Source organism: Salvia miltiorrhiza, chromosome 7 (assembly GCF_028751815.1).
Source record: "Salvia miltiorrhiza cultivar Shanhuang (shh) chromosome 7, IMPLAD_Smil_shh, whole genome shotgun sequence".
Taxonomy (NCBI): Eukaryota; Viridiplantae; Streptophyta; class Magnoliopsida; order Lamiales; family Lamiaceae; genus Salvia; species Salvia miltiorrhiza.
Window position 1 is genome coordinate 19029758 of NC_080393.1, and position 10712 is coordinate 19040469.

The 10712-nt window shown below is 34.3% G+C and overlaps 1 long non-coding RNA gene across 1 annotated transcript; it reads right to left on the bottom strand.

The window, feature by feature from the left end:
- Positions 1–570: 570 nt before the first annotated feature.
- On the bottom strand, positions 571–2600 carry LOC130993171 (uncharacterized). The gene is made up of 3 exons (XR_009091594.1): positions 2232–2600; positions 1168–1231; positions 571–807 (listed from the first exon to the last, which is right to left on the bottom strand). It is a non-coding gene; the product is annotated as an uncharacterized LOC130993171 (long non-coding RNA).
- Between the last annotated feature and the right edge of the window lie 8112 nt (positions 2601–10712).

Here is a 10712-nt window from a genome sequence, read left to right on the forward strand (position 1 = left end):
TTCTCGGCGTGGTGGGAATGTGCACGCGTATTCCTCATGGTTCTATATTCAGAGGCACTATCACATAAATAAGGGATTATAAAACAAGACTTTTCTAGGAAAATGCTAGGTTATTCCTAATTCGAGGACTATATTCAACATGAAAAGTTTGAACTCATCAAATCTCAATGTCATGAACTGTAAAATTCCGAAATAAAATTCATAGCTGCAATAATCTTCAACATAATAACTTGTATACTGAACTTTCTCATAATAACTTGCATAATGAACTTGAACTTTCTGATAACAACTTCAATTATTGCAGCAAGTTTAACATAAATTCGGAATATAAACAGTTTATACTCATCCCCTTGAAAACTTTTAAAATAACTTTTACCTTGACGTCGGAGCGCGTAGTGGTCGAATGGCCTTGTCACACTTGACTTGAAACATTTTAAGAAAAAAAATTTATTTTGCAGAGTCTACAGGAAAGTAGACCTGCTCTGATACCATAATGTAACACCCTAATCTAATTAAAGTGTTAAAATGAATTTAAATGACTTTTGACAGCGAAAAACATAAGGATTTAAATTATAAAGAAATTCAAAGAAATAAATTCCTAAATAAAATATTTGAAATAACTTTAAAAGAAGGCCAGCCATGGAGGAAAAGCTAATATGATAAGTTATATCAAAACTCAAAAGTAGTTTTAGACTTTGAAACCATACAAAGCAAAAGGCTAGATGTAACTACGCCATCATATTTTTCAAAATATATATATACGTGACGCGCCCATTCGATCCTCCACGCGTCTCCAACCTTAGTTACCTGAAAATGTTAAATATGGGATGAGCATATGAAATATACTCAGTGTGGGAAACATGCAATAATTGTCCACGTTAATAAAATGGTCAACACATACGCACTGCACTGTACTGATAACTGAAATTCGCACGGTGGCATACCAAGGACTTTAAAGTCCTGGACCCATTGAGCAGGCCCCTGGCGAATAGGTTGCAACCCTAACTGTAACATGAAATCGCATTGTGGCATACCAAGGACGGTGAAGTCCTGAACCCATTGAGCGGGCCCCTAGCGATATAACTGAATTTACAACACATATGGCAAACACATACTATTAAAATGGACAACAATTAACCACGGCATGTACTGAAATAAATCCCACACCTGTAACTTGAACTTTGAAATTGACTGCGAGAATTTAAAGTTCACGTTCCTAGTCGCGCCGCACCTAGTCAGATAAATTCAAATAATAAAACATGAGGGCCTAATTGAACTTTAAAAATAATAATAATAATAGTAGTTTAAATCTTAAGAATTTATTATCATAAAATCATTTGGAAAATAATTGGTCTAATGAATCAAATAATAAAATGTATGCTTCTTTAAAACTTTGAGTTGGGATTTAATAAAAAAAATAATCAGGCCCAACTTAATAATGCAATTTAAAATATGAAGTCCAGCCCATTTAAAATAAGAGCCCAACAATTAAATTAAAACCTTCCTAGGCCCAAGCCCATACTTCCTTCTCTCCCTTAAATCCCTAATTTAACTCACTTCCACCACACAAACACAAAATACGCAGCCCCCATTTCCCCTTCTCCCTCTCTCTCTCTCGGTCACCTGCCGCCGCGCCACCGGACGGCAGCGCCGTCGGCGGAGACCGGCAGCTCCGCCTTCTCTCCCTCTTGCCCTCTTATCTCTCCTCACCATCCTCTCTGTCCTTTCCTCACTGTGCCCCAGTCGCAGCCGCAGCTCCCCTTCCCTTTTCTCCGGCGATCCACGTCGCCTGCCACCACCTTTTCTTGCCCGGCAGAAGCACCGCCGTCGCCGTCCCACGACAGACAGTAGCAGCCGCCCAGCCACCTCCTCCCCCTATCTCGACTGGAACAGCGGGGCAGCCGCCGAAGCCATAGCGCCGCCGCCGTCCCTGCTTCTCTACACCGCCGCCTCGGCACATGCAGCGGCGGCCGTTGCTCCGACGAGCAACCCCTTACCCCATGTCATTTTAATTCCCTCCATTATTCTAGGTTTCTAAATCTAAGTTTCTTTATTGTAAAAACAGTGAAATATGCATTCTATTTCAATTTCTTATGAAATACAAACACTAAATTTATTGATGTATGTATGCAAGTTTGGATTTGGAAACTCTTGGTTTTGGGCAGAAATTAGAGAAACTATTGAGATGCTGAAATAAAATTACATAAGCTCTGTACAAGAATTAAAATTACCACTTGAATCGAAAGCAGCAGAAACAAGAAGTTGATTGCTGGGTTTTTGAGTTATTTTCAGAAAATGAAAGAATTTAACATTGGAAAAATTGAGGCGGTGGAAAACAGAGGTGATAAAGGCTGATGTTTTAAATAAGAAGGCTTGAAATGGTGCTTGCAGCTCAAGAAAGTTTGAGATGAAACGTGGCTGTAGCATAAATCAGATCACGTGGCTGATGGAAATAAGCTTAGAATTTGTGGTTAAAATTTAATACATATCTTGGCTAAGGAAGAAAAACACGTATTGCCTTGATTTTATAAAATGTTATGGGCTTAAATTTCAGCCCAAGGAAAAATATATAAATAAAATACACATAAGGCCCAATATAGAAGATTTGCAAATGTTTATTTTATTGGCCCAAATATGACTTAATATTCTTGAGCATAAAATTTTATTGCTAAAGTCGTAATATGTAATCTAAATTTATTTATCTAACTAGGGGCGCGACTATACCATTTACGAACTTGCTATATAAATATATTCTTTTCATGATATAAAAAAAATGGTTAAAAATTTAAATAATGCAATCAAACAAAATAATTAAATAATTAAATGGGTTTCGGGCTGTCACAAAAATGACTACAACAAAATAACTACCCAATTCACGAACCCAATTCACGAACACAAGTAATTCGAATTAAACAATTTCACCAAAATAATTCACGAACCCAATTCACGAATTTAAAATCAACGAAATAGGATACTTACTTGATTTGAAGAAGAAGCCATGGTGTATGCCTTCGGACGTTGAAAAAATCGTGAATGCTCTCCTTCAAGTTCAAAAAAAATGATTCTCATTCAAACATGGACAAACAAGAAAACAAATAAAAAAAAAAAAATTCATTCCAATTTACCTTCGGTTTGGAATGCTCTCCTCTTTCTCAAAAATTTACCCGATGCTCTTTCTCCTCTCTCTCTCTTTCTCGGCTGCCTCTCTCTCTCACTCTCTCTCAAAAAATAAACTGATGCCGTGAATTCAAAATGGAATGCGGCTAGGTTAAAAGTTCTAATTCTTATACATGTAAATGGGTTTCTTGGTCAAACAAGCCTTAAATTGCCTTGTGAATTTGAGATACAGCCGTGTATATCCCCCCAATAAAGCTTCCGCGATTCTCGCCTATCTGTATAGCCGTATGAATTGTCCAATCACCCATTAAGCTTATAATTAAAAAAAAATAGGTTTTCGTGTATAAATAGAAGAAATAGTAGTAAATTAAGGGTAAAAAATACGAATATTATATAAAATGATATGCAAAATTATTTTAAAGACATTTAATAACTTACCCGCCACTAAAGTGTAGCCGTCCGATATAGCCGTGAGTAGTTTCTTTCACACGGCTACGGCAGCCGGCTACATATTTCTGGCGGGTACTTGGTGTTATGGTGTAATATGTTTCATTGATTCATAATATATGATATTTTAATTTTTTTATCCATCATTTGCTATTATTTTATGTGTTACAATATTAATTCATATTCCAATCAAATAAACTAAATAAATTTAGACTTATTGAGTTTATTTTGTCAATCTCCTTCGCGTGAATTTACTGCAAAGAAGAAATAGACCCTATAAAGCTGCATTGTAGCCGTATGAATTGTCCAATCACCCTTTAAGCTTATAATTAAAAAAAATTAAGTTTTCGTGTATAAATAGAAGAAATAGTAGTAAATTAAGGGTAAAAAATACTAACATTATATAAAGTGATATGAAAAAATATTTTAAAGACATTTAATAACTTACCCGCCAGTACTTAGTAGCCGTACGCTGTAGCCGTGAGTAGTTTCTTACCCACGGCTACGGCAGCCGGCTACATATTTCTGGCGGGTAATGGGTTGTAAGGTGTATTATGATTCATTGATTCATAATATATGATTTTTTAATTTTTTTATCGACTATTTGCTATTATTTTATGTGTTACAATATTAATTCATATTCAATTATATAAATTTAGACTTATTGAGTTTATTTTGTCAATTTCCTTCTCGTGAATTTACTGCAAAGAGATTGCCCCCTATAAAGCTGCATTATACCCGTGAATTGTCCAATCACCCTTTAAGTTTATAATAATAATAAAAATTAGGTCTGTTTAAAAATTTTAAGTCAAGATTATTATGAAACTAGAATTTTTTTTAAAGCTAATTAAGTATTTACCCGCCTGTTAATCCTAGCCGGTCACAGTAGCCGCTGGGATCCATTTCCAGCCGGCTACGTCTAACGGCTACGATTAACAGGCAGGTAATTGTTGTATTAGCTTCAAAAAAAAACTTGTTTCATAATACGCTACATTTAATTTTTTTTTCAACTTTCTTATACATGTTTAATAACATGAATACCTGTCTTTATTTTTTCGAACTTAAGGCATTTAGGGTTACAAATAATGCCATTTCCTCAGATTTAGAGTTATATTTAACTACCTCTCTTACACATTTTCTTACACAAGTGTACTTGTGTAAGAAAAGTGTAAGAACTTTTACGGAAAACGATGCAAACCTATCACCATCAATTGCAAAGTGGGTAGTTTTATAAGACATCTTATATGGGTGGGTAATTTTGTAAGATAACTAACCAAAGTGGGTACTTTAAATTCCATCCCTTATAAAAAATCCTTCCAACATCTCTCCAACTCTCTGCGTCCACGATATCATTTTCACTTTTATCATTTTAATTCGTCCACGATATCGTTTTCACTTTCATTTATAACTGTAAGGTCCACAAACTTCCACTCATAACAATAATAGGACTCAACCACCACTCACAATAATATTTACCACTTTATTAAAACTCGTGTCGTTCATAAAGTGGAAACGATATCGTGAATGAAGAAAGCATAGCAAAATTTACAACGACATTATATATTTTTCCTCCAAAAAATACTCATAATTGTCCAAGTAATTTTTATTAGCATTATCCAATAAATTTTCAATTGATTATTATACAATAGTGTTCTTACTAGTTACCGTATTGCATTGACAATTAATATGTTAATATTTAAATATCATGGAAAGATGAATAAATATTTACAAATTCAAATTAAGTTTTATTATATAATATATAGTTTTCTATATAGTTGTATACAATAACAATTTTATAATGGTGAAACAAATTTTAGTATTTTGTTGGCCCTTTTTGAATATTATATTATGATTAAATAATCTCATAAGTTAGATTTTTATTACTTTCTTTTCTGAGATTTTTAAATAAATATTCATTTTAAAAATATCAAAGGTTTAATATATTTATATTCTATAATGAATGTAATTTTTAACTATAGTAAATATCTAATTACAAATTGTATTTATGATATTTTTTATGAGATGTTACAATGCTAGGCTAACTGTAATTAATAGAATTATACTCCCTTTGTCTCACTTCAAATGTCTCAAAACTATAGGAGGAAGTATCATTCTATAGGTGTTTGTTCAAGGAATATTAATTTAATTATTAATATTGAGTATACTTTTTCTTTACATGAAATATATATATTTTTTTGCACGCAACTTAATTAGTATTATATATTTATTTTTTTACAAATTTAAGCAAAAATCAACTTTTCGAAGCTGAAAATATACAGATGATACAATTAATACAAGATTGATAATTTAATGATTTAAAAATATATTTTTGATAGTTCAAGATATACATAGTGCAAATTTAAATGAGTTTTATGTGCAAAAAGAAATGGGGTGATATGCTGGATGATGAAGATGTTGGGGACGAGGATGCTTTTTTAAATTTTTCTTCTTAGCTTTCGTTTCCTTTGTTTTCGACTTCCAGTGGTACTTTGTGGGGGGTTCTTTTACGCGGTTTTTGTTTTGTTTGAGTCGGTTTTTTGTGTTCCGATACTTTGTTAGCATCGGTGCTCTCTTTTTCTTTTAATAAAATTTCTATTTCAGCAATTAAACAAATTTAAGATTTCCTTGTTGCTAGTGCTTAATCTAGCCAAACAAATTGATGGGGTGCCAATGCCAATTGAAGATTAGTCAAACAATTTCTGATGCAGTTGTCTTTTTCTAATATATGAGATTTTGATTCTTTTGAAAACATTCAAATGGTGAAAATCATTTGTGTAGTGAGGTTAAAAGTTTAATCCTTACCATTCCTTTGTACCTGTTTAAATAAATTATACACATATATAAAATTTTAAAGAATGCCGGATTTTGAAGAATAGCTATTATATTGTTTCTGAAAAAATTGGGACTATTTCGATGTCTCCAATTTTATTTTATTCTTGAAAGAAATGATAAAAAAAGTGGGAAATAGGATGTTTTATCCGTATTCTTATTTTATTTAATTTTGGAGGTGAGTAACAGAAGAAAAACATGGTGTGTGTATATAATTTTCCTTAACTGATTTCTTCCATTGCCATAATGATTTTAAGGAAGATCATAACTCACATACTTTACTACCACAATATAGCCTTGAACATAATTTTATACACATGAATAATGAATGACAAGAACTTGGATGCAACATGTTGCACCGTGCAATATAATTAATCTGCGACTAACTTGACAAAGAGCTCCGACTTGAACCTTTTACATTTTTATATTGCATGGTGCAATATGTTGCAATCAAGACCACTTCATAATGAAATATTGTTTGTTGGTACAAAAAAGAAAATCCCCCAAAATAGTAAAACAGACATATTGTTCAATTCAAAGGTTTTATTTAATAGTATTATATATATATATATATATATATATATAACTTACTATAGAAAATGTTAAAAATAATGCTTTAGAAAATAGAAAATGTTAAAAATATAATATAGAGAGGAACTCCAATGAAGGGTACGTTAGTTCAAAGTTTAACCGCATAAAAGTGGCTAAAAGCTTTTTAGAAAGAGAGAAAAAGTAATTGGGCTTGGGATGAATAGAAAGCCCAGTAGGCTGGCCCGCTCACCCATTTTTCCCACCTAAAGGTGCCTCCAACAATGATCCCAGTTTCTAGTTTCCAAATTGCCAAATCACTGCCACATTAGCTTTAGAAATCCACCTACTTTTTTCTCTCACATCTCTTCCAACAATAAACTAGTTTCATACTTTTTCAGGGTCCCACCATAATACATTTAAGGTGGTACATAAACTAGTTTCCAATTAATTTTATTTGCATTATTATTTATGTATTTTGGTTTTATTTTTAGCTTAAATTTCTATATTTTAACTATACAATTTAATAAAATAAATTGACTTTATAATTATAAATAATAAAAATCACATAATAAAATTTAAATTACATTACTAAATTAGTTGTTTAGATATATCACAATTACATGAACTTATTATACTACTACAATTTTACAACTTAAAATAAGTGGTACAATAAAAAGACACAATGTAAAAGAATCCGAAAGAGAATAATTAAGGAAAAATAAGTTTAAAAATTGTTTTGCGAATCAGGCGAAGAGAAACAAGAAAAATAATAAAAAAGTGTTAAATTTGAAAAAGGTAGCAGCGGGGGCCACAATGTCAGGCTTGAAGCTGGGTGCAAGATGAGAACTGGTTTCCTCGATTTCCATATTGACATTAGAGCATCCGCATTGGGACCTCCTTGATAGTCTACTTGATAGTGTTTGTGTTATTGAGTAGGTAGTGCTGCATTGGGATTCCTTGATAGCCTACTTGATAATATTAGTTTTGATTTTATATTTTTTATTTAAATTTTATTGCATAATTTAAATTGCATATTTAAATACTGGATTAAATATAAAATTTAAAAAACCTATTTAAAACATAAAAAAAATACATAAAAATTTAAAAAACCTAAAACATCATTAAAATCACATAATTAAAAGCCTAGGATAGACCACGACGCCTGAGCACGTCGGCGACCATGGACGCGTGCAATGCACGTTGTGCGTCCGTCATGTTCGTCGTATCCGTGTTCAGGAGCTGCATATCGAGCTCCCTCTCCCGGATATCGTTCCTCCGCTGGTACTGGGCGGTGAATGCCCTCATCTGCGCGTCGTTCCTATCCAACCTCTCCACAATTTCTGGTGGAGGATCCGAGCTCGTATGCGACGTTGCTGCCTTCCCTTTCCCTTTCTCCGCCGCCTTGGCCGCCGCCTTGTTGCCAATGGGCCGAGCAGAAGAGATCTCCTCGCCCGACGCCGAGGTGGTGAAGCCGCCCTCTTCCGTAGTCTTTGTCCTCTTGGAGGCATGCACGTCTCCAAGGAGGTACATCGACTTGAACTTGGGATTGTTCCGGAGAACTCTCCACGCGTTCCAGAAATTGAAGGAGGCCCTCTGTGGGCTTCGAGCCTTGAAGATGGTTTGGGCCTTTTCACGAATCATATCATTCGAATGACCGGACGGCCAATTGTTGCGCGTCTCCACCCAAATAGCTTCCCAGAGACGCACATTCGCGCTCACCCGGGACCAGTGGCCTTGAAGTTGCTTGATGCCGAGGTCGACGCCGAGGATGGGGTTCACACGTTCGCGGATCCGGCCCCAATATGACTCTCCCTTCTGATCCGTCCCACGGATCGAGTCGTTGGTCTCCTCCGCCCAAATTTGGACGATGAGATCTGTATGCTGTGGAAGGTAAGTATGACGATAAACTTTTTGTTTGTCGTGCTTCATTTTGGTGGCCTTTTCCTTCCTCCGGCCGCCTTTTTTTGGTGGGGAGACACTCTGCTGAGCACTCACCGGTTCCTCCTCGAGCGGGCTCTCCTCCAAGTTGATTCCTCCCATATCGGGATGATAATCGGAGGAGAGATCAGGGCACCAATTTGGATCGTAGAAAGGGTTGTGTGGATCCATGACGGAGAAAATTGTAGGAGAAGAAGAGGTGTGAAGAGAAGAAGGAAGAAGGAAGAAGGAGAAGAGGTGTGAAGAGAAGAAGGAAGAAGGTGGGGTATTTTAAAGAAGAGAAGAAGGAGAAAAAAAAATTAATGCAAATGGTCGGTCAAAGGTGCGGAGACCGAGGAGTTGCAGTCAAAAGAATGTATATAAATTCGAATTTTCGAATTTTTCATAATTTTTTTTTTAAATTGGGCGCGTGCATTGCACGCGCCATCTCCTCCACCCATTCGAGGATACTCGATAACTCGAGGAGTCCTCGAGGAGCTCCACGCCGCATCGCCCTCCTCGACGCACTCCCTCTCCTCGAGGACCTCCTCGAGTACCCGCGATGCAGGTGCTCTTATCTCCAACGGTGATTCTTGATTTAAGAAACTGGAGAAAAGTGCCGTTGGAGGCACCCTAACAACCCGAGCTTCACGTTGCCTAGCAATTACTCCCAAGATTTGGTAATGAATGGTTGGATATCCAAATAAATTGAAAATTAATTACATTTTAATTAGAAAATGTAGTCGAATGTACAATCTGTGTCTCTCTATGTTGTTGTTGTTGTTTTTTTTGGGGGGAGGGGGGGAAGCAACAATATGCGTCTCTAAACTTAATTAGTTTTTTAAGGCTAAGGTGACATAGATGGTGTTTGACTAAAAATAAATTTATAAAATGTTTCAAGAACTTAAATATATTATCTTAAAAGTTTATAAAATGTCAAAATATTTGGATAATTAAACTTATCAGCTAAAAGAAAGAACTTTTTATTAAAAGGAAAAAATATTTATAGAGAGAAGATGAACTTGAAATGATATATAATAAAATAATAAATTAAAGTTAAATAATATTTATAAAATGATTGTTGCATATAAGATTATGAAAAAATAAGTTAAGATAAATACTCTGTTACTTTGTAAGTGGTTAATATCGACACTCACATCCAAGCAACACATAGTTCACGTCTAAGATAAACTAGATCCTCATACGTAGGTATTTTATTAACGAATTGAATAATATATTTTGTTCATCGTTGTATGCTTATTTATTGTGAGTTGCTAATTGAGTTTGAAGTGATAACTCAAGCTCCTAGTGAATGGATAGCTTTTATTGTGCACACCAATAAGGGGTTGATCTTTTCAGCTGCATCGCCGACTAGGGATGGCAACGGGCCGGATCTGGACCTGATCTCATCAATACCAGATCCAAATCTGTTTCATTGTACCATATCCAAATCCGCGGATCTGTAAATTTAGGATTCAGATCCATATCCGTCAGATCCGCGGGTCTTGGATCTACTGTTTTTAAATTAAATTAAAAAAAACTCACAAAATCAACAACATTTAATTTTCTTCATAAAAAATATTGCACAAAACAATGTATTTTAATTTGTAATTCTAATTTGTGTATTATTTTTAATTTTTAATATACTTAATATTATTAATAAAATAAATATAAAAAATAAATAATATATATTAAATAAAACGAATCCACGGGTCGGATCCTTTCTTCAATTGAGATTTGAGAGAGTATTTAATTTTTGAAATTTTTTTCTATCCTAAAAAGTTTTCAAATACAAAAGATATTCAAATTTCTCATTATTGTGAGAATTTCCAATTTTTTCCACAGCTCAATTAAATTTTTACCTCTCTCGA